Source organism: Chaetodon auriga, chromosome 8 (genome assembly GCF_051107435.1).
Source record: "Chaetodon auriga isolate fChaAug3 chromosome 8, fChaAug3.hap1, whole genome shotgun sequence".
Lineage (NCBI taxonomy): Eukaryota > Metazoa > Chordata > Actinopteri > Chaetodontiformes > Chaetodontidae > Chaetodon > Chaetodon auriga.
Window position 1 is genome coordinate 12,386,741 of NC_135081.1, and position 25,772 is coordinate 12,412,512.

Genomic DNA, 25,772 nt, shown 5'->3' on the forward strand with positions numbered 1-25,772 from the left:
CTGTCATGTGTGTTTACAAACATTTAAATTGGCCATGGCTATGTGTGTGAGTTCATTCATCCACTGTGCACGTATGTATGGCTCCATGTCTACAATACAGCCATTATCAAATACTGCTCTTTTACTGCTTTCTGTCTTGTATGTGTATTAAGTGTCTACTGGTCATACTTTTCAGTAAAATGTCTTCCATTTCTGTTGATCTCTTTTGGCTGGATAAGTGTGAAAAACTTGAGTTGTGATTCACTAATGGAGCTCTTTTCATAGCAGATTTTATTTTCTAAACAAGGAGGGAGAATATTGTATTTAAGACTGAAATGAAATGTAATGAAATGAAATCTACCCAGTGTGCCTGTAATGGTTTATCCATCTTCAAAGTCTTTCTCATTCTGCATGTCTGCTTTAGTGTGATTCCATCCACTTATGAGGTGTTTCCCACATTTCACATACTTTCTGCACAGCTGCTCCACCTAAAAAGAAATGCTTTGAAAGGGAAGTACAGCATCAGTGCAAGATAGACGCAAGAAATGGAGAATTGTACAGTGGCTACTACAGCACTGTTATCTGCGTTTTCATGTTCATCTGAGCCAGACTATAACGGTGCATTATTACGATGTGGTGGGACAATCCAATCTGATGGCAGTAAAAAACTCCACCCAACCACACTGGGAGTGGAAAGATTTCATGCAAACGCCTTCTTTCTTGCTAAATCAGGCGAGGGGAAACGACGTGTTGCACAATGGCTCTGTTGTATTATTAGACCCTCAGAGGAAGCTACAATTGTCGGATCAAAAAAAAAAAAGAGTAAAGTAAGTCTGGGAAAACATCAGCTTCCTGCCCAGGACTTCAGGGTTTAGCCTGAGTAAGTGCCTGTCTTTCTCACTGCTTCACACACTTTCTGACCCTGTTTCTCTCTCTCCCTCCCTCTCACTCCACAGTTATTTGGCTGGCTCCTTGTTTACTCAGATCAAACTTGTCAGGGAAAGCCAAGTGAGTTTAAAAAAACACACGCGCACACAGACATGCACACAGAGACACACACCGATCAGAATTAGCTGGCATTGAGGCACCACAAACATTGCTGCTAAAACACCAACTGCACCAGGATCTGATTCTCATACAGCACACCAGAGATTATAGCTGTAATTTATGCTGACATAAATAAATCATTCAAATCTGAATGTGTATGAGTGTGTGCGTTTGTGTGTGTGCGCATGGGAGATTAGATGGAGAGGAAGGGAGGGTGGCTGAGAAAGAGTGAAATGAGTGAAAGATAGCATTTCATTTATTATTTTCATTATTACTTGCTTTAATGGTCAGATTTGGTTTCCCAGGAGCTCTTCTCAGCCTCCAACGCTCAGTAGGAGCAACAAGCAAGAGGGGGAGAGAGAGAGAGAGAGAGAGAGAGAGAGAGAGAGAGAGAGAGAGAGAGAGAGAGAGAGAGAGGAAATACCAGGACATCTCCCTCCAACTTATCTGGTTGGTAGCCAGTCTGTATCTCCCCGGGGCAGCACACACTGTGTGTCTGACCTCAACTGAACCCAACTGCAACAGTAGTCTCACTGCTGATGATGTGGAGCTGAAAGAGACAGGGTTTGGAAGAGAGCTAAAAAGAGCAACAGAGAGGGTGTGTGTGTGTGTGTGTGCGTGTGTGTGTGTGTGTGTGTGAGTGTGTGTGTGTGTGTGTGAGTGTGTGTGAGTGTGTGTCTGGGGGGGGGGGGGGGGGGGGTGAATATGAGCTCCCTTTATATGTTCCTGACGAAGAAGAACAAGCAAAGTCAAATGTGGTAAAACTTATACAACTCAAAGGGGTAATTGAGCCAATATTCATAGAGCAATAAAGTACACATTCTCCATTTGCTGAAAAGTTGAATTATGCTCCACATACATAAAACAAAACTCTGTGAAATGCTTGATTGAGAGTATCTCAGGGGATTCATCATTAAAATGATGTCCATGGTCATTGATACGCTAGTCCTTGAAACATGATCGTATCAAGACATTTTAGACATTTTGGGGAAATATGCTTATTTGCTTTAGAGTTAAATGAGAATGTTGATACAACTCACATATATGCATGCTAATTATGATACTACAGCCTGCAGCCTATTACCTTAGCTTAGCTTAGCATAAAGCATGGAAACAAAAGGAAACACATGTCTGCCTCTGTCTAAAGGTAATAAAATCCACTTACAAGCACCTCCAAAGCTCTCATGTGTTTAATATATATCGTTTCCCCCATTTCTGCTGGCTGTAGCTTCATATGCAGCGTAGAGATATGAGAGTGGTATCGATCTTCTCACCCAGCTGTCTTCAAGAAAGCAAATAAGCGCATTTCTCAAAATTTCAAACCGTTCTGTGAAGCAAATTTAATTCTTGTTTGTATATTTATGATTGAGATAGACGTGTATTGTGGATTATGGTTTCATTTTCTCAGTTCAGATTGCAGCTAAATGAATTATCCTCACTGTATCATTGTTTGCAGAATGAGAAATTCGGTGCACAGACTGATTAAGTTATTGATTGAGGTTTTCTACTTCTGCCAGCTTTTTTTTCTTCTGTTACTGAACTTATTTGTAAATATCCACTCCTCCAATCACCACAAGCTGTGTAGGTTTGGCAACAGATTGTTCCTAATAAAGCCCAAAAAAAATAGAAAAATTTGAATTTGAGAGAGAGACAGAGAGCCACAGGGGTGGGAAGGCAATGGGATAGAGTGATGGAGGGGCAGGGAGACAGGGAGAAAGGAAGAGGAGAAAGAGAAAGAAAAGGCAGGGGAAGACAGGAGTGGGTGTTCATATTGAGGAAGACATAGTATGGGAAATGATGGAGTTGGCACCAGGGAGCAAAGGTAGAGAAGGGGAGAGATGAGTTTGGAGGAAGAGTTCAGCAAAGGCCTTGGATCCAATCAAACGACCGTTTTTGATTCTGTTTTTCATTTCACCTAAAATAATGTTTCAGTAGTCACTTGCTTATAGCTAAGCACTGACCTTGGTCTTTGAATGGCTACTCGCTTTGAGCAAAACACTTCTCTGTGCCCCTAGATGAACTGTGCGAGCTCACTGCAGCTGTAGATTGGGGAACCAAGCATTGTGGGATTAGCAAACCTTGTTTCACTCTGGCAGCCCATGAAGAAAAGTCAGACTTTTGGAGATGTGGTTTACAGCTAGACACCTGACTGATTAACATTGCTTGAGATATTTCACCTCCAAGGTGACTGAGCAGAACCAGTTTTGGTTGTGAGAATATTTAGTACCCTGCATCAGTGAACCACACTGTTTATGAACTGACTGATCAGAGTTCTGTTTATGTTGGGAGTGGATAGATGCACATGCAACAGCATTTCAAGTGATCGATCTATTTAAAGATTAAGAAAACCTCTTAAAATCCTATTTAAAAAAGCTGTCTTTGACAGCTCAGTGTTGATTTTGCCGTAGAAAATTCCTTCAAAGCTGTAAAGTAATGCCGTGGGACACTGTTTGAACAGCCAGGAGAAGCACTGGTAGCAACCATCATAAATATAGGATACATGAAGAAATTGTATCTGACATTTCTGCTCGCCTTACAATAATTCACATAAGAAATAAAATATTGATCAGTATCAGTACAGAGAGTGTGTGAATTGTACAAAAACAGAAAAACAATGAGTTCTACAAACTGTGTGCGGTCTCAGTGGCGTGTCAAAAACAGTGTTTACAAGAAGTGAGCAAAAGGCACATGCAAAAACAAACTGTACGCATGTACAGTTCAGTAGTGCATGGTCACGCTTCATTACAAGCATACAGGGACAAGTGCACACGGTCACATGAAATGCAGACGGTGAAACAAGCATGCGTAAAATTCCTCAGAGACAAAATTATCTTTCAGAACAGTCCAAAAATACTCAACACTCGCTGTGAGCACCTTTCCAGCAATCAGGTGAACACAGTTTCTCTCACAGACACAAACACACTTTTTTTAAAAACACCAACAAGTAAATACACATGAAGCCTCTAACAAATAATAACAAAACTTGGTTATATCAAGCTCTTCACAGACTCATACATATATGCATAAAGGTTGTCACATGCACACACGTGCAGTGCCGCTGTCTGCCTCCCACATGCAGTGTTTGTGACGCATAGGAAAAGTCATTAGACCCATACTTCCTCTCCAAACTGAAGAGAAAGAAGAAAAGACCGTCTTACATGAAACACACAGGAAATGTGTGGGTGATTGCCTGTATGTGTGTCTTTATGTGTGTGTGTGTGTGTGTGTGTGTGTGTGTGTGTGTGTGTGTGTGTGTGTGTGCGCGCACGTGCGTGCATGCGTGCATGTGTGTGACTTTTTGTATGTGCACATTCACACTCGTGTCCCCTGGTCTGGAGTTGTACCCTGAGGGCTGGTGACCACTGTTTTGTAATTGCTTGCCTTTGATTGCTTTCATTGAGTAGACTGCAGCTACAATTACAACCAATCAAAAGTGCTTGAACAGCAAACAGAACAGACTTGACTTGCTCAGCAGACAACATTGATCTTGTCGGTTCAGCAGCTGTCCAAAGGCTTTCCTCTGAATTTCCCAAATTTAGACTTGACATAATTATATTGAATTGGAGAGTACCTGCTATAACTATGCAATATCCAATACTTTTTGGGCATAACCATCATCTTAAAGTTGGATGGACATTGTAAGATTATTCAGAATCTTAGCTGGACAGGTTCATTACTGTCATCTAAAGTAGGTAAATGATATGTCGTTGTTTAGGCTCTCTGTATATACTGTACACTTATCTCTTGCACACAAATTAAGCAAAACATGAGACTAAATTGTATGTCATGCACATGCAATAGCATTTCAAGCGCTCAATCTAGTTAAAGATTATTTTCCTATTTATTATTATTTTCCTTTCCTTTTCCTTTCCTTTATTTTCCTCTATGGCCACTGTGAGGCTCTGGACTTATGAGATACGTGTTTAAATTCCCTAAAGATGTTTAGAAAACTAGAAAACGTAACATAACGACAGATTGTGGTCTTTTAAAAAAACACTAAAGTAGGCAGCTGTAACTGTTTCATTTGTGCGCTTGATCATCTTCAATGTGTTTTTCGAACCACACACCAAAATGCAAAATGTAAAACATTTACCCTTATCTGGCTTCAACTGTAGATTTTTGTGTCTTCAAGTTTCATTTCTCTCTACCTCAAGGTACAAACAGTTAGAGCTTCTGCTTTTGGATGGAACTTATGGTTCCAATTGTGTAAGTAATCACTTGACACTCTCTGTGTGTGTGTGTGTGTGTGTGTGTGTGATGTGTCTTCCTGCACAGGAACCATGATTTTGCATAACATCCAAACCTTCCTTGTGTTTCTAACTGTGTGTGGGTGCATGCTTATCTGCATCCTCAGTCAACATCAACAGTCTGTGGTGCTGTGTCTCTGTATATGTATATGTATGCTGAGTAGGTGTGTGTGTCTATAAATGTACATATATATATATATATTAAGTGAGACAAAGAGTCGAGGAGGACAGAGAGAATATAAATAGGAGGTCATAGGAATCCAAAACAGGAACAGAAGAAGACAGGACGAGAGCAAGAGAGAGATGGAGAGAGGCAGAGGGTGAATCCTGGGGTTTGGACATCTGCTGAAGCTTCGGGAAATTCAATCATTTTATGGCTGAAAGTGGAAGTCTTACCTGTTTGCAGTAAATCATGCCAACATGCAGTACACACGCACACACACACACACACACACACACACACACACACACACACACACACACAATGTGGTAAAGACAACACAGGCAGGTGAAGGACAGCTTTTCTGACTTCCATTGGGAAGAGTAACCCCCTACCCCCCCAACACACACACACACACACACACACACACACACACACACACACACACACACACACACACACACACAGATTAATTTGGACACTGCATCTCATCTCTGCCTGCCTCTGCCATGAACATCTGTCACCTCAGCAGGATCCAAACTGCTAATAAACATGCAAACGCATGCTTGTGCGTAGACACACACACATTATCTCTGTTTCTTTCACTCCATCACACATGCACACCTCCTTCAATCAAAATAGATAGCTACATTTGGCCCATTCTCCATGTGTTACTGGTTCAGTATTTTATCACTGTCTGTCTCCATACACACCTGCACCCACAGCCAGCACAGCAGAGCTGAGACGTGCTCATCTCAGGTTTCTTTACTTGTTGTTGTTTTTTGTTTTCACCTTTGGGAGAGAAGAACTATCTGTGTTCATAAATTCATACTGATCCTTATGCAATAATAAACTGCGGTATGTTGTAAGAACTAAGAAACCTGCTTCCCTTAAGATTCCCTGGGGTGTAACTTTCTTCACTGCTCGCAGCAAACAGTCTCTCAGGTGTTGTTTATTGGCACGTGAAAAGGGAAAAAGGTCTGTGTGTGCAAAGTTCACCTCTGAATATTCCACAAAGAATTGGAAATCCCCCCACACAGCAGACATTAAAACATGCAGGTGTTACTAACTGTAGTCTTTAACTTTTGAGCTTTAGGGTGAACACTTAGCAACACACTGTTCAAAGCAGCAGTTTTGGTGTTTTAAGTTATAATTTTTAAAATCGGTTCGGAGGTTATGTGTGTGTCCTTATGCATCTTGTTGCTCTCCACTGGTCTTTTTATTCAACAAGTAAACAGTAAATATTTATCAACCATGTGTTCCACATCCTCATTAAGCTGTACTTTAAAAGAAGATGCATCCAGAAACTGACATAGGCTACTTTCTGTTTAAAGAGGATACTGCACTGGGACATAAATGGGTGAAAGTTCACTGCAAAGTGTAAACCAATAACACAGCTTGACAAAATGCCACCAAGGTTGGACGTGAAATAGTATAAAGCTTAAACCTTTAAAACACGTTCAACATTAACTTCACAGTTTGTATGAAAACACTCAGTGAGGTTGTGGATGTTTTATTCTAGAACATTTCAAATTTTTGTTTTCCTCTGGTTAGCCACTTCGAGGCTGCTCTCAAACTGTGGTAAATGTTTCATCCTCTTCACTTGCACATTCAGATTTGGTTTTGTGGGTTTATGAAATTAATAGGTCAACTTTTCCTGTTTCTAACTGTAAACAACTTACACACAAGTGGGGTGACAGTATCATTTTGAACTTTTTGAGAACGGATGCAGCTAAAATGTCAGTGTCGACTGGGGGAAAACTGCACGCAGTTGAATGCATAATGACAAGGTGGAAGATAGAAGGAAAATTGCAAAAGAGATGCAGTCTTACTTCTCTCACTTTGAATAATTTTGTATCATCCAGTCCAGTATTTACACTAGCTCTCTGTCTTGCAATGTATTTATACATTTATTATGTATATATTTTATACATTTACTCTCATGTTGGGGTCTGGTGAAAAAAATAGTAAAAAATGTGCTCACATCTAATTAAACCAGTGTTGTTCATTATCAGCCATTTCTCTAAAACACTGCGAAATGACATGTATATTCATAGTTTTTGCATGCTTTTATGCATTTAATATTACCATCTAATTACATCATAAATGCAGGGAGCAGAGTAGCTGTAATTTAAAAGGTTATTAGTGTATATTGCCAGTAAAAAACACATTAGCTTAGTGCCTTACCTTGGCAATCCAATTCCCCTGTACATTCCCATTGTAGAGGTCTGAAGCCAGTGAGGATTCCTCCAGTGTTAATTAAACCGTCTGTCTTGGAGAGAATTAAGGTCGTGATCTCCCAGACCCCACCACTCCCACACTCCCTGAGAAGAAAAGAGAGAAGAAAAGAGACTTAATGAAGGAATAAAAGGATGAAATGACTTAATGAACCGCCTAACGAGGCCTGCGGCCGTTTAATAAGGGCTTATTAAAGCTTAATTAGAGCAATAATCCAGCTTGTTTGGAGTCAGTCAGTGTTGACTTGTGGCTGATTGTGTTTTTATGGCAACTGGATAAACAAGGAAGCATTGTCATTCCACAGGAAGGAAGACAAGTTCAACTGTGTGTGTGTGTGTGTGTGTGTGTGTGTGTGTGTGTGTGTGTGCGTGTGTGTGTGTGTGTGTGCGTGTGTGTGTGTGTGTGTGTGTGTGTGTGTGTGTGTGTGTGTGTGTGCGCATGTGAGTGCGTGTGTCTGTGTCTGTGGCACAAAAATGATTAGGAGTGCGCTTCAGGTGACCTTTTCCTATCATCATGTGGTCACATGTTGAAGTTGTTAGTATGTGCTATGGAATAAAAAATATGGGCCATAACCATCATCCTCAGCAGATGCTGAGGTTGTGTGAATATGTGCGTAATAGTGAGATTTTCATTTGGAAGGTAATCCGCTGTGGCTTTGTCACATATGACAACTTCACAGCCCCCTGTGACAGCTGGAGCCTTGACATGCAGTCAGATGGATCCTTTTACCATATAGGGACTCATTAATTTACTGACCAATTACACAACCCCACGAGTATATGATCCTACAGAGTGGTCATGTTGTCAGATCTTTATGGACCTTGAGCACATGGTTTGTATAACCCTAATGATTCAGCTGGCAGACTCCTTTCCTCATTGATTCAAACACAATACACCATGTTTCCTCTATAAACAACAGCATGACTCACGTGAGTCAGAGACCAAGCTTCATTTTGCCTAAAGACACATCTAAAGAGAATACGGTATACAGAGCACTTGAGGCTACAGATTTTCATTATTCAGACAGTGATGCCATCACCCCTCAGAGGACTGAGTCAACCTCCCAGCATGTGGGAATCTACCTATATGTGAATGCCAAACTGCTCTCATTACTATAGCTCTGTGAGATAGTAATGTCTCTTTGAGTGATTCATTTTATATCAGTGATTCAGATTTTTAATGTCCGCAGGCCCTTGCATGGGGTTAGGAATATCCAGAGGTCCCAACAATGAAAAGAGTTACTCATCCTTCTTCCTGTTCATATGAGAACCCGCCAGGTGACCCTGCTGAACAAAACAAAGTCCTGAGCCACATGGCATGCTGGTGAAATGTTGATTCAAATGAATTAGATGATAAATGTAGACACCCAATACCATATATGCCTGACAGAGAGGCGCTACATGCAGACAGAGTGTGTAGATGGCTGTTTGCAACTGTCATCATCATTATCAGCAGACCTGATCATGACCAGATCAAGGAGGAAGAATTTCTCCAAACATATCAACCCATAAAGCCAACACACATTATCCAAATTTTGAATGTAATCAGCATTTTGAGTGCTGGTCCAGAGCCAAAGTTTTAGCTGCATAAAAAACATAATTAAAATTTCACCTTGTCAGCCAAGCTTCCAATCATACCTCTGTTTAAGAGCCAATATATTCTATAATACTTTAATATTTCATCCCAAGACAAACATGAGGACATTAAAATCCGCTATCAAGACTGTAATGTCTTCTGTTTAACATTGATTTGATTTTGTATATCAACACAGAAGCAGGAATGAGCATCTAGTGGCCATTAGAGGAACTGCAGTTATGAGTCTAATGCAGTGTGTGTGTTTGTAAGTGGTTTAAAATGACGCTCACACATGTTCAGTATACTGCATATACTGTGCGTATGACTCAGATGGCAGGCACATTTTGTATTTTCTCATTAAAATTACTTATATAAAACCAAAAAAAGTGACAAGCATGGAGAGTCATTGTGGGAACACTATGCATGTGCACACTCACGAAAACCACACACTGACACATTAACTGATGCATATTGCAAAGTTAAATAAGATGACCTCACCTAGCTGGCAGCTCTCTGTGAAAACACACCCCTTTGCTATACTGTAGCTGTGTGTGCGTGTGCATGAATGAGTGTGTCTCTGGCATTTTGGGCATTTGGCATTTTTTCTGTGGCACATCATCCACCACACAAACATGTTCTCTCTCCCTCTCTCTCTCTCCTTAGGAAACCGCTGACAGCTAACAAACAGACACCTTTCTGGCGCTGTGGTCATCATTTCCCACCATGCTGTCACTTTCAGGGTGCTAATCCAGCCGAGCAGTTCTACACACAACTATTTAAATCAGTTAGCATTACCCCGACCAGTGGAATTTAATCCATTTTGCCTGTAGCACTTTTGGTTTTAGTTTAACACAGCTGAATGATTCCCTCAAGCGCTCATGGCAGATGAATGCCTGCTTCCAAGTTTTGCTAATTTACTTCCAAGAATCAAAACCATTTGGAGGGTGGAGGAGGAACAGTACTCTGCATTAAGATCCAAACATGATGGGTTTTAGGTTTTTAACCTTGAGCTCTCCAATGTAGTCATGACTTTTCAAATGCCTTCAACCTTCTCATTTCCCCATTTTTAAATCAGTTTCAAGTTTTGCACTATGCTCCCAATGTCTAGGAATTATGTCATTTAGCCAGGGGGTTAAACTGAAGTCACACTCCAGAGGGTTATTAACCGATTTTAGACATTACAGTGTAGATATGGATGGAACAACGCACAGAGATGTGTGACAGCATTTCATGAGGAAGGTTTGAACCCTTACAGTCACAGTTCATGGACCGTGTCTCTGGCAAGTCTGCTGCTCTGCTGAAACCCTTCAATCCCCTCCATTTATTTCCAGAACGCCAAACAGCTGACGATTCCCGCAGCAGGGCCAACGATTTCCATTGTTGTCATATATTTCCCCTCTTCCAGACATATGTCAATTTTATGTCAGAGGATTAGGGATGCCAGTTATTGTTCTGCAGCATGAGAATGATGTCAACTTTCCTACAGGGCCTTTTCTGTGAGATGTAGACAGCAAAGCAGCTGACAATTCTGCAAAGATGCCAACACATCACATCATTTACAAAACTACTTCCCTGCTCCTCAGCTCTGTCAGTCGTACCCTGGAGAGTTATAAAGGGGGAAAAGAAGAATGATGTCATCTTTCCAGCAGGGCTTTAAATCTCAGAGTTAATATGCTAGTGTGCTGAGCTCTGGAAGATGATGGTGGTGGTGGTGGTGGTGGTTTAGAGCAGTGGTGATGATGATGCTGCTGGTCAGTGCAGTGGTCAGGGTGGTGATGATGACAATGATGATGTAATCTTCCCTAAAGCCTTTTCCCTTTTTGTTTAACAGCAGGAGCAGTTTACCACTTCTCTCTTGGTAGTGCTGCTGAGGAAGAACCAGCACTCTTTACCTCTTTTAATCAAAAAGCCCTTGTTGAGTGGAGGAGGCACTAGCACTCCTAATGTCCTCAGTGATGCCTCTATTAATATTAATATCATTAACGCGCCATAAAGTGGTGGTTGGAATTAAGTTTACTCTGAATTACAGCATGATGTGTTAAGTCTTAAAATGATCACCAGAAAATCACGTCCCATAATCAGATTTGTGACATTTTTAAACACACTCAAATTGTAGTAAAATCTGAATGTTGCTAATGCAATTAGGTCCCACATGACCTACTGACACATTATAACAATACTGGGCTTTTTCTTTCTTTATAACATTTTTTTTTTTTGCTCTGGGTGATGCTTATATTATCACCTAATGCTGTAATGGGAATACGAATGTATCATCTCCTCACATGCCATTACATCATTACATTACACACACAGTAGACTTACATTATTACTATATCAAGGATATTAATCACTCTCAATTGTGAGTTGATATGTTGAAAGAAAGTTGTGCAACTGAAATCATTAGGCTGATCTAGTGTCATTACTGGTGGATTTTCATTTTTATTATTTTTTTTTAAAGAGAGAACACATCTATCTGAGAAGTCTTAACTGTAGGCTCTAGTGCTGAAGAGGCCGTCCATCCTCTATTGCCCTACTCAGCGCTGATGAGATACTGTTCTCACTGTTTATACTCTCGTCAAAAGCAATTACTTCAACATGCTCAAGTTTCAAATGTGAGTGAAGAGCTGCGTATCATCATCAACCCCTGCTTCAGACAAACTGCAGCCATCATTGTTTCCATTGCTTTCAATCTTTCTTAATTTCCGCTTATTTCCAAAGATTCCCTGCTATTTTCCAGTTCCACCCCAGTGTGTTAGTTCTAAACTATAAATTATGTCACTCCACCACTGGGCTTCTTGCTCATTATGGTTAAACTGATAACACATGCAGAGAAGCTTAACTGTTAAAACATGTCAGCACTAAACAGCTGACTATGCCAGAGCTTTTAAATGGCTAGCACATTCAAAAATCAATTTGAAGCTTAAAAATCAATTTCTTTAGCCATGGCATAGTAACACACATCAATACAGGCCAGAATGTCAACACTACTTTCATGCTGCTGTTGCAAACCTGAACATACAGTCTGATTCAGATTGGAGTTGTCACCCCTAATTTGATCTATAACAGGTCAAACCGCCAGATGAAGTGTAGGTTTGCACCTTTGCAAATGGTGCGCAGGGAAGCCAAAACTCAAGCTAAAAGAGTCAGGCTTGAACAGCCAGCGGGCATCTTTATCTTTGTTTCCATTGGTTTCAGTTGTTTTCAACAATCTCTCTCATTTCCTACATTTTCCCAGTTACACCCTTGTGTGTTAAACTATATCTAGTTTTACACAGGGCATGATGTCATTGTGCCTGCGGGGCTTTCCCACATTCATGGCTCAGCTGATAACACATGTGGCTGTGAACTGTTAAAACACATGGGTGTGTAGCAGTTTTAAACTCCTAACCCATATCAACCTATCCCTGAGAAACAGACTGAGGAGGGGGTTTGGCAAAGAAAACAGGTTCCATTTTCCCCACCAGCAACCATCAGCTTTAAAGCTCATCTAGGCTGTGATTACCTTGGCTGAATACAGGAACCCAGCCCATGTTGTTGCAGGCAGGCTACAGCTGTGCCTCACTCCATAAAGCCTCCAAAAATCATTTCATATCACTCCTTTTACCTTGCTGATTTACAGAACTACGAGCTCCACTTGAATAAATCTGCAGGGCCTCTTAGACGGTCAAGCTGTTGAATACTGCATACTTTGGTGCCTGAGAGTTGTTTGACATCTGTGTGTGTTGTGGTTGCACACTTGGTCCACACTGCTGTACAAACCAAACACTGCTTTACCCAGTGAAAAATCAGATGCTTTCACTCAGTTAATCTCCGCTGTGAGTCAGGGTAACTGAAGTAGACTCTGCATACATACAGGGATGATTGTGGGATAACATCTGACTCACCAAACTGGTCTTTTGTGGTTCTGCAGCACACTAGTAGTCTATTCTTATTGTGTGTCAAACACTGTAGAACTAAACAAAGTCTGGTGCAGAGTAAGCAGTAAATATAGTTCCATGCAGCTGTGCAAAATGAATAAAAAACTAATGCAGAGTTGAACTGTATGTTGGGTGAGGGAAGGACTCTCTAAAACGAACACAAGTCCCACTGGGGCCCTCACAGGATAAGCTCAGCTGATATGGACCCTTGAGAGGAAGTTGGACTTGTTTATGAAGGAAATGACATCATTGGGCTTAGATCAGACAGTGATCTCATGCTGACTAGATAATGGCTGAGAGAGAGAGAGAGAGAGAGAGAGAGAGAAGGGAGAGAGAGCTGCAGCAGGAGTCACATGCATGGATGAAAGGTGAATGAGTTCACCAGAGTTACTTTAAAACTCAAAGACTCCAGTGACAGCTAAGCAACATTGGCTCATTTTAAGACAATCGTGTCAAATTAATGGTCTGTCTCTGAATTTGCTGGTCTTAGAAAAACATTCAATGTAAAATGTCGGGCAAATTTTCTCACACAAGACAAATATGCAGTTGAATTGGTTGTACCAGGACAAACAATGAGCCGTTTCCTCAACAAACATTCTACCTTACGAGCATCACTGCGACAGGCGGTAAGAGATTCATTAGCAGAGTGGGATGCTGTACAATCTGTGAGTCAAAACCTCAGCTCTCTGATTTTACCTGTGAATTGAATCGAGATAATGAGCTCAAGCAATGGGAAGACCAAAATATATTCTATTCAAATTTTGGAGCTTGAATAAGATCTGGTGAAGAATTTCAATGAATCTTTGTGCAGAGCATTTAATTTTCTTGGACAACCTCGACTCCTGAGGGACTTGGATAAACAAGATTTTCCAGTAAGTAAAAATTATTAAATGATAAGCAACCTATTTCTGGTTTAGCACAAGTCTTTTTTTTCTTTTAACGTTGCTTTCCAAGCCTATTGACTCACACTAGGGACCAATACAACTTTCCAAAACAACATTCTGTTGCTCTGCACTTTCTATAAACTGCTCTGTGACGACCTCTAATTGTCCTGGGGATTGGGACAGCGTGATTGAAAATAAAAATCCTTCACGCCAAAAAAATTACTGGAGGGGGTTTGGAGGAACTGTTGGACCTCCCAAGAGCAGAGCTGGACTAAAGCCCAAAAACAAAGCTTGCTGCTGGGTTAAGGATCTCAGAATATGCCCTGGATTATGGAGTCAGAGAGCCAGTACATGCCCGGGGACAGTGGTGGAAAACTAATACTGATTTTGGCTAAAGAAGGATACTGGGTTGTGTGAGAGACAGTTTGTTCGGTGTTGTTAGGATAATGACAGTATTCAGGGGATAAAAATAATGGATTTGAACAGGGGGGAGTTTTCTGTTATCCAACAGTTAGTTTATAGTGCAGACAACTGTTTTTCCTGCACTTATCCATGAGTGGTAGGCTAACATAATTAGAAATGAGGCCCACTGTTACAAGTAACCAAAAAAAAAAAAAAAGGGTATTTTCTGCTAGAATAGCCCCAGTGTTTTGTTAATCAGAAATTCGCATGTGTGGCACAGTAACTGGCATTGTGATCAAAAGTTCAAATAAAGCATGGTGATGTGAAAAAAGCATCATGCTTTTGTGTCAGATTTATGGGGAATGAAAGCAGGCATGTAATAAGTGTGATTCATACCAGCACAAAGAAGGTTTCAGTTTGAAAAATACAGTTGAAGTGAAATATGAGGATATAAATTCAAATAATCATCAAAAATCTGAATTCTCATCAAAAGGGCCAAAGAATTAAACATAACTACACTGCATGATCACCATAACTAAGCAGATCGCCATGGACTTTACAGCTCCTTCATTAATTACAGTCAGACTGTATACACAGACTGCATCTCAGTCACAACATTTTGACTATGAGGTAGTTGAACAAATCACACTCACGACCCAACTGGTCTGTTGGCAGGTAGCGAGAGAGTTTATTATAAGTCAATGGAAAGCACAAGAAAACACTGAGCACTTAAGGCTTTCAGGCTCAGGTTGAAAGTTGCATGTGTGTGTACAACCCCGTCTCCAGGAAGTGATGTCACACACAACCAAAACATTTTGGAGAGAACCTAATGAACCATATTTCTTATCAACACAATGAGGAAATGTTAAGTAAGGACTTGTATCTGTATTACCACATCATTTACTGATAATCTATTGACCAAAGCGTCATCAAACTTGTTTTATAGTCATGCTTTAGCACTCAGATTTTGGTTGGGATGGGAAAGATTTGGCTTGATAGAGATAAAGTTTGCAGTGTCTTGAAACCAAAGACACAATATGTTTACCTCATTGGGATTCAACCAAAACCACAAAATCTGACTCTAGTTAATCAAAGTGCATTCGTTGCACACAGTCAACCACAGGCATGACTCAGGAACCCCTGTCTCCTGATCTTTGCATGTCTGCTGTCCACCCCAACCACCTCCCTATGACGAATGTTGATGGTGAAAGACACATTGTTTCTTCGTTTCTCCAAATATGTTGGGAAAACATCGTCGACAACAGCAAGGGCATGTGAGGATTTCATGGCAGCATGGCCACAAGATCTTATGGCCATGCACATGCAGGTAACGGGAAGGTTAAAGCAGGTTCAGGGTAGTAAAAAGAGTAAATTGTAGAACTCTATCATATGATAACTCCTGGATGCACTGCAGATCACAGACTCATGCTCACCGTATGAGGGTATCTACGGTTGGGTTTTAATTCAAGTTGCATACCTCAACACGAATGTTTCAGCCAATATATTTCACACAAATATAATTTATCGCTCATGAAAACAATCTCAAAGGCCTGTCAAGAACGATCTCCCCCGGTCTCATGACAAAGAAGTAGAGTGAGTTGATTTACACAAACAGAATGGTCCCATCTGGCCTGATTAACATACTACATTGCTAATGCTAACTTTTAATGGTGTGATCATCTGACACGCTCATTTTCACTGAATTCTTAATGCAAAATTAGCATATTAGAACAACATATTGTCTCTCACTAGCACAGGGACCCAATGCAAGGTGGTGTCAGATTCCATTTTTGTCTTAAGCTGCAGTCTAAATAGTGAACAGTAGTGTTCATTTACACACATGGAAAAGAAGAAGATCATGTATAAGCACGTGTCCCTGGCCAACAATGGAATTTGATTCTAACAGAAGTGTCAAAGTCAATCAAACCATTGATGCATTGCAGGTGTTTTCATATGTCATTATTCTGTATCCAGGTGAGTTCATTTAATTCCCTCTCTGTTCTGTTCAACGTGGCCAAAAGTTTCAAATGCATTTTGAGTAAATTAAAATTGCATCAATTTTGCGCTCCCAAGCAGTTCTTAAATCAGCAGAACCATTTTCTCTGTCACAAGCAGATAGCTTTCCAGCAAAAGCATGATGCGAGATTTGAAATCTAATCATTGAAATGCATGCAGCACAGACTGCAGCCTCACTGCTCCGCCCCCTACACACCCACCCACCCACCCACCCCTCCGCACGCAAACACACCAAAACACTGTCCTCTGCAGAATCTGTCGCACTAATAAGTCACAGCGTCTCTTCATGCAAGGAAGAGGAAACATAAAATAAAAATGCAAACGCCGGCAACAGCCTTTTAATGTTGCTATAAATCAAGAAGCTCCATCAAAGGTAGCTGGTAGCTGTAGTGGAATAACACACTCACTCTCTCTCTCTCTCTCTCTTACTCTCTCACACACACACACACACACACACACACACACACACACACACAGGTGAAGAGATAGATAGATAGATAGATAGATAGATAGATACCATTGCTCCTCAAAAGTGATACTGTGCATGGTATGGATAAGAGCTTTGATGAGTGTTTGTGACCCTCAGTCACCCAGACACACAGGCCTCGGACCACCACTTGGAGCCGATAATAAGTCTGGCATCAAGGCAGAGACAGGCTTTCTTTTCAGCCCCGAGAAAGAGCTGGAAAGGGAGAAAGAGATAGGGGAGCACAAGACAGGTGGGGAGAGGGAGGGAGCCAGCATATTTCACCTCCATTCACCTGCTGACATGGCCTCTCAAAGAAACCTTTCATTAGACCTTCAGAACAGTCAGCTTAGTCTGCCCAATGTCGTCAATTTAGCTGTCATATTACACTGGCTCACTTTCTTTTCTTTCATCCAGGGGACTTTTCATCTCCTGATTTTCATACGGGAGGATTGGCAAAAGAGGTGCATGTACGGAAAACCTCAGAAGTCGAACCATCTAATACATCAGTTAAGTGATTTAAGGTCTGCATGGTTAACCTGCGCACACCTGAATCCACCCTAGCAGAAAAAGTGCTTAAGGAAGTAACGCCTTCAAAGAAGAACCTTTATGCAATTCATTGCATATAAAGGTGTTTTTACTTAAGCTTTTATCATTCAGGCATATTTGATCTAATATAATCTGATACTCTTAGCACAACAGCTTTAAACACCTCTGCAGATTTGTGTTCCAGGGCTTAAAATAGGCCATGACCCATATTTTATTCACATATTCTTAGCAGTTTTTTTTTTTTCCAGGATTGGATTGACAAAGAGCTAAACAGCCATGGCTCATTACAGTTTTGAACAGACTTTTTTGGATTGGGGTGGGCCTAAGCTAAATCTTTCTTGGCTGAGTTGAGCTTTGCTGCAGATATGTGTGGTTCACATATGGGACCTCAATGGGTCCTTTCAGAAGGTGATAATTTAGTCTGCCAACACCTCTTCTAAATCATTAACTTCAGGGAAAGTTAGCCAAACCAGCTTCTTTTTTTTTCACATAGTTGTGCAGTGAGAGAACTGCTCAAAGCATTCACAGACAGAGTAAGAGAGGGAGATACAGAGAGGGAGAGCGACTCTCAAAAGCTTTCACCTTAAAATAGAGCACATCAATAACATTCTGATGTTGATGTAAGACTTGAGAGGATTGGCTGGTTTCACTTTCCACAGAACAAGCTCAAACTACCCTCACATCTCTCGCAAAAGTGTTTTAGGCCACCCACAGATCATATAGAGGCTCTCTATACGCTCAACAGCCAAAGAGTGGTGTCAGCAATTTCTCATACCATCCTGCTGCATCTCTCTTTCTCTCTCTTCTTCCCACTTTCACTCTGTCTGGTTGAGCTGCCCTTCACAGCTCGAACTAACTCTATTCATGTTAAGATTATATAACAAACCATCCATGCACATATCAACTCTGCAACACACACCTATTAAAAATATTCACATTAAATGTCTTTTTATATCTTAACCTTTTAGACAGTTTTGTAAGAGCTGCCTGCCTGTGACCATTTTCAACCCAGAATTCCTGACCAAAGTGGGCATAACCTACAAAAGAAATGGGGGAAAAGAGTGATGGGGGCAGCACACCCACCGTTTGCACACACGCAGGCTCCCACACACACCAGAGAGCCTCTCATAGTGGAGATGCTAGTGGAGCTCTACATCAAAGCTGCACCAGACTCCGTCTCTTTCCAGCGGCGAAACAGAGCTCTGCAGTGGCTGCTCAGCTGCGGTGGTCAGTCTCCCCTGTGTCCCCTGACCCCCCCTACACCACTTTGCATTTTTTAAATGTGCTGGAAGAGAGGGTTACCCTTTAAGGTTTCCTCACAAGCAAGAGGTCATGTTGTTGCCCAGGTGGAGGGTGGAGGGTGGACAATCCCCCCCCCCCCCCCAGCAGATTTCACCTAAAGGCAACAACTTTGCAGCTATGGCTGCTTCTTTTCAAACAATCCAGACACACCATAAACTTTATGCTGAGCTCTGGTTTGCACAATATCAAAGCTTCTTACTCCAGTAGCTGAACAGCTTTGCACACAGTAGCCCTGCTGAAAGTGGGAAGCACAGTGACTCTGATCCAATGGTAAATGCACTGTCACTTCAACAGACAAATGCATGTGCTGCAAAACTGCAAGCAAACGCTAATTATTGCTGATTATAGTAATTTAATAGTCTGAGCAAAAGGACGACGGCTAAAAGACATAAAAATCAACTTTTAAAAAGTCGACCGTGCTCCTAAAAATTGCACTATACGTTGTTTTGCATGTCAGAAACTCAAGAGTGTGTCAGTGACACTACACGTCTTCTACTGTCTGGTTGGAGTCAACATTATTAAATATTATTTAATCATGAGCTTGAATAAATAACACTACACTTGGGCTCAGAGCACGAGATCAAAATCAAAACTCAATCCAAATTATTTATTAGCCATACAGAGATAATGTTGTTGTGCAGCAAAACGCAGTGAAGGGTTATATTATTATTCCCTGCTGCGGCAGTGCTGTTCTGTAGCTAAGCATGACCCCTGACCTCAATAAAAACAGAATATGACTATAGGGATCAATAAAGCATCACATTATTACCGTTACAACACTTTCAGACATGAGGCTTCTTTGAAAGGAACCTTATAGACTTATGATCTCTGTGTCTTTGTCACATTTACAGGACTTGAATTTGTATCAGTGGTGTATTTTTCTGCCAAAGACACCTATGTTACACAAACATGGTCAAATTCTACAGTCCTATAAGATGAAATAAACACAATCTGGGCCATGAAAGGTCACAGTGTGGCCAGAAAACTACAGACACTTCCAGACATTCAACCACAGAGAGGCAGATAGACAAACAAAAACTGAGCACACACATGCAGACAGACACGCACAAACACACACAGTTTGGCCACCCAGGATGAGAGAGAGAGAGAGAGAGAGAGAGAGATGGAAACTTTAACTGTGTTTATAACTTAACTCTGGATTATAGGGTAGACTGAGAGGAGGGGGGCAGAGAGAGAGAGAGAGGTTTCAGTTGCTCAGCTGTAAATAATTAAAATGCAGCCTTCCCCTACTTGCTCTCTTCCTTTCTCTCTTTCTCTCCCACACACACACACACACACGCACGCACACACGCACACACACACACACACACACACACACACACACACACACACACACACGCACACACAATAACCTCCATTATCTTTATTATAACTTCCCTTCCTGATATTAGTTGTCTATTTTACAGAGAACAAGCACAGCAGGCCTATCTTGTTAAAATACAAGGTGTGTGTGTGTGTGTGTGTGTGTGTGTGTGTGTGGGCAAGTCTATGTGATTACTAAGCTATGGCGGGTCGGAAGGAATGTCTCCCATGGCAGGTTCCACCGCTGCTGATAAACACACACAAGCACTCACACATGTATCTTCCTCTCTAACAATAAGCCATACTGTTTGCAAACACTTTGAATTTACAGTCGACTCGCCAAACTCTGCAACTAAAGGCATGTCTTGACGTGGTACTTTACGGCTCAGCTTTAGGAAAGTAAAGAAAATCCATGTGACGATTATATTATTTGAATAGCTTTTTGATATCCCCAGCAAAATAAGCTGTTGCCTTTACAGTAAAAAAAAGCCTTTGTCTGCTCCTGGTCCAACAAATGGTTCCTTTAATTGCTTTAAAGAAATTTCCAAAAGTCACATGCAGTGTCATCCTATAAAGCAGACATGGGGTAGGGTGACTGACACACACGCCCGGACTGTAGGTCAGTAACCTTAGCCCACAAAATCAGTTTTGGCTGCAACAAAAACATTTTGAAAAGTTTGAAAGCCACTGTGCGGAAAAGTCAGCTGCAAACCATTTACTGTGGAGGCTGCAGACTAGCTGCCAAGTCTTAAACGGCATGTCTTATTGGCAGAGCTGACACACAGCTGAAAGCCTTATAGATGAAAGACTTATACTGTACAAGGCCTGAGGCTCGTGAAAGCATTTATAGTGCGAACAAGGCCAGGCTGGGAAGATAAGTTACAGAATGTAATCTATTACATATCACACATTACCTGACTTAAAAAAAAAAAGCCCCAGACAGCACCCACTCAAATGATTCTCCACATGGCAAATACTGACATGTTTTAATGAGCCTGAGGGCGAGGATGAGGGGAACGGAAGCGATGCAGATGTCGTTCAGTGATTGCACTTGAAGAGAAACAGCGCAAATATTGCATTTATCAGAACTGTGATTATAAGATATTTTAAAATAGCTTTCGATGGCGTGCACTGCAGAGATGCATCAGTTTAGATGCACAAAAGACAAGAGTTCCACGAGAGTATGTCCTCTATGCACTGTGCAAATTAAGAAACAAGTTGCAGAATAGTTTTCATGTCGACGTATGTTTTATTATTTTAAATGTGGCCTTGCTTGGCTGCTTGTTTTGGAAGATTTGTCTATTTTGTTAAAGGCAAAAATCCAACTCCAACCAGACCAACATAAACTACACACACCTCTCCCACACACCTAGCAATTACACACACACATACACACATACACAAACCATTGCAGTTTCCTGAGTAGCCTGCCAAGCAATGCAGGTCCTGAGCCAAGGATCTGCACTGCTAGGGGTTAAGGGTTCAGTGCATGTCAGATGTGCAGTTGACTAGAAACATTAAAAAACACACACGCAAACACTCACACACACAAATGCGTTGAATCACACAGCGGATGTCCTTTTGACTCCAAAAAGGTCAAGGTGTCATGAACTCTCAAAACTTTAAAGACTTGAGCACTGTGGACTCTGACCTCAGAAACAAGTATCATTTATATCCATCTCTTACATCTGACACAACAGCTAACTTTAGTCTCTTTTTTCATTTCCTCTCCACTGTGTTTAAACATTCTTCTCCTCCTCCTCCTCCTCCTCTGTGTTTCCCCTGTCAGGATTCAGTTCCACTGTTTTTTTTCTGACTCATTTCTTTCTCTTTTATTTCCCTCACCTGTTGTTCACCTGATGTCTCCCTCATTTTTCCTCTTTTCCCACTTTCTGTCCATCTTCTTTCCTCACATTCCTTTAATTACCCCCTTTTCTCTTTTCTCCCCTCTCATATTGACTTCTATGTAATTCTGTGTATTACAGCATGATTCCCATGTAGTCTTTCACAGGTGGGGGCACAGCAAAGGTGAGGATAAAGGGATATACACTGTTGTAGAAGCTATATATTGACAAGAAAAAAAGCAGTACACAATGGAAACCAGAGTCTCTATGTTGCCAATTGTCACTTCGAAAGGTTCACCTCTGGACAGCAGCACTACAAGATTACAAACATGGAGACGGCCTCTTTCAGTGCTTTCAGTCAGGCCCCTGTACTCTCTGTATGATCAAGTCCACAGGTCTGTGGGTACATTCACACTCCAAAGATATCCTAACAACTGTAAACACAGAAGACACAGCAGCAGACACATCACCGCAGCGCAGGTGACGCTGTTAACATCAATAATGGGTCTATTCCATTTAGGCACACCTCAATTTACTGCAGCATTTATTAATGGTATAAGGTTCACTTGCATTTGACAAGTCAAAATGTCTGCTGTGAGAAAGGCAGCAGAAAACTTTCCTATTAAAAAAAAAATCCAGCAGATAAATTAGAAGACTCCCAAATCATCCAAATGTACCATCAGACAACAAGAAGAATGAAATCGATATCTTTAAAACAGCTGTGCAGAATCCATACGGCCCAGCTCCTGGTGGAATCGCTGGAACTCCCTCTGCTAAACATCTTCAGAGCGGCTACTTCAAGACGTGGATATATGGATTACTTACTTCAAAGCCCTATTTGCACCACCTGTGAAGAATGACACTGAGACCAGAGAAAACAAGCACAAACTAAAAAAGCTTCAAAACATACACATTACCGGACCCCTAAAGACTCCCCCAGCACACACCAAGAGCTGAGAACTGTAAATATTTTAGAAGTATTTTTTGGAAATTAAAAAAAAAAAAAAAGCACCTCAAAGAATGTAAGCAAACCTCACTAAAGCACAACATTTAAGTAAGAACCTTCAATTGCTATTACCACATAAAAACCAGGAAGCCAACTCCTCTCATAGAGGCTCTTCATCGCCAGGAGAAGAGCAGTGAGAAGGTTCCTCTCAGTCAGTTTGGGGTCTCTTGTGACATAATGCAAATAACAGAAATATTCCCATCAAATTTGTTGGAATCAAGTGATAAATTCTCTTTAAACAGGCAGTACAACATGGCAGAATACCCCGACACTGTGACTGACCATAAACTAAGAAAATCTTGATCCAGACTGTTGGTGGAAATGGGTCGACCCAGACAGAGAGACCTCTTCCCCAGAGAGGACACGCTGGGTTCGGAGCTAAATCGCCTTCTATGCTGCACACATTGCCAAAATAATGAAGCATCTTTAGTCCATAATGTGATCACAAACATAAAACCCCACCTTCCTCCAATACGTACTTCTAACTTGAGGTGAGGATGACAAGTTTGTGGTTATGTAACACTGTGGGTCACTTATTTTTCCAAAGAAGTCTTAAACTTGTGCTGTATTTGTTCTTCGGGGTCATTTTACTTGATTTAATACACTTGCAAATGTATCACGGATGCATTTCCAAACCATTTATTTGTGTTCTCTTTTACCGCAGCGAAGAGGCAAAGATGCAGTCAGAGGCGAGGAGGGAAAGATGACAGAAGACAGGGAGGTGTGAGAGAAGAGAGGAGGGAGGCATCTTGCCAGAGCTTCGTCTTGAGAGAGAGAGAGACAGAGACAGAGACAGAGAGCGAGAGCATGAACCAGCGGTCAAGGTTGGCATGGGGCAGCCAACTGTGTCAAATGGACGACCTTCCTGAGACCTCTCAAATCAACCTGGCCAGGACCGTCCTGCTGCTAGCCAGCTCACTGCCTCTCTCAACCTCCAGCTCTCTCTTACCCCCCCCCCCCACCTTCTGTTTTCCTTTTCCATCTCTCTATCATCTCCTCCCCCTCCACCTTCATTCATCCCATCCATCTATCCGTACCTACACCCCCCCTCCCTTTCCCTCCTTCATTCCTGCCATAAGTCCAACCTTTGCAATGTCAAGTCCTTACTTTTTCATTAAGCTTACACAATAGACCCCATACCCATTTTTACTCTTTGTCAGCCACAACAGTAATGATTACAATCTCAATCTTCTAAATGTCCTCATGCAGGAAATACTCAATTTCATTTATAACCTTTAATTTCACTCTCAATCGCCATAACCTTTCATTTTGTCCACAACAAAAGGACTGTTATGTTCATAGTGGCCTGACAAGGATTTATAATAGGCCTTATCATCACAAATAATGGAAATGCTTCATTTTGCCCTTTTACTGCAGTTCATACCAAGCGATAATAATTATGATTAAAAACACTTCTGATAACCAGGTAATGTTAAAAGAAAATACTTGAAGTAGACAGCCAGTAGATTTAAGTTTAGTTTGGGGCGGTGAAGGGTCAGGGTCAACTTTCCCTCAGTCCACCTTGAAACAATACCTAACTGTACATAATTATTTACAACCACTGTATTCTCAACCTATTTCTAAATATGGGAACTTTAATGACAAAAGAATTTTTGTTTTTTATATTAAATAACATTTATTCAAAGCAAATTGGCCTCACTCTGCTTCCTTGACCTCTCATGCACCTTGTTTTGTTTGTTACTGAAATGAAAAGAAATCCACAGTAAAAAGGGAATTTACCTGATGCCGGACTGCTTTGAATTTGCAGTGATGCAGGATAATTATGATAAATGTAAACTAGTCTGATAACCAAAAGATCACAGGTTCAATACCTCCTGTTTGTATGTTTCTCAAGAGGAGAGCGTCTTCTCAAAGCATCACTGAAAAAGCCTCTGAATCTTATGTTGTCATCTAACTCACTAAGCTGTGACTAGACATTATTAACATGACTTCTAAAAAGAAAATTATATAAAAGAAGGCATCGGTGACAATGGATTTGCTTGAAGTTTTGTGTGATCAAATTAGAGGCTTGGCTCTCCTTTTTTTGTATTTTGGACAATTGCTCTCAGTCAAAAATGCTGACTCTGATACAGACTCATTGTGATAGCATGTGAAGTGTGTTTCAGGGTGTCCTTTCTCAGTAAGAGGTGTTTAAAGTGTGCCCGAATGAATCATTATAACTGTCTGCGACACCTCTCACCACGTCTGGCCAAAACAAAGCCTCTTTCTGCGCGCCCCTTATCTCTGCTATAGCTACCCTTATCTCACAAATGGGCCCCATACAGATACACAATCATCGTATACATCAATGGCAACAAGGTGGACAAACACACACAATGCACACATATCACACACGTTAATAGCACTGGACTTGATCTTTTTCCATTTGTGGTGAAAGACACAACACATTTTATAAAAAGGGGGAGAGAGAGAGCCTTTTTCACCGATGAAATGAAAGGCTGGCGTTGCAGCGATCTGTCAAAGCAAGCAAAGGTTCAACGGTGGGTCAGACTACCGGGGGATTTTTTCACTGTGTTCCCTCTCAAATTACATGGTAGAAGAGAGGAATATAAGGAGGCGAAAGGGGGTGATACTAGACAGCTGAGGCAAAGCGAGAAAGATGGATATACTGAGAGAGAGACAGGGAGACACAAAGAGAGCACGGCTTCACAAAGTTCCATATTCACGACACTTTTTGCTGCAAAACATGTTGACTTTTGCAAAATCTTAAGATAATTAGGCAACACTACTAAACGGAGCACAGCATTGCAAAAGACTAATTGGTTCTGGTCATTCTAATACAGAGTTCATGGAGAG

General features: G+C 41.2%; 1 protein-coding gene across 2 annotated transcripts in view; it reads right to left on the reverse strand.

The window, feature by feature from the left end:
* LOC143325029 (uncharacterized) overlaps positions 1 to 25,772 on the reverse strand; it is a 98,140-nt gene that overhangs the window by 41,048 nt on the left and 31,320 nt on the right. For both annotated transcript variants that reach the window (XM_076737895.1, XM_076737896.1), the window contains one exon: positions 7,621 to 7,757. The gene's annotated coding sequence lies outside the window, so the exon portion shown is untranslated. The remainder of the gene's footprint in view (positions 1 to 7,620; positions 7,758 to 25,772) is intronic.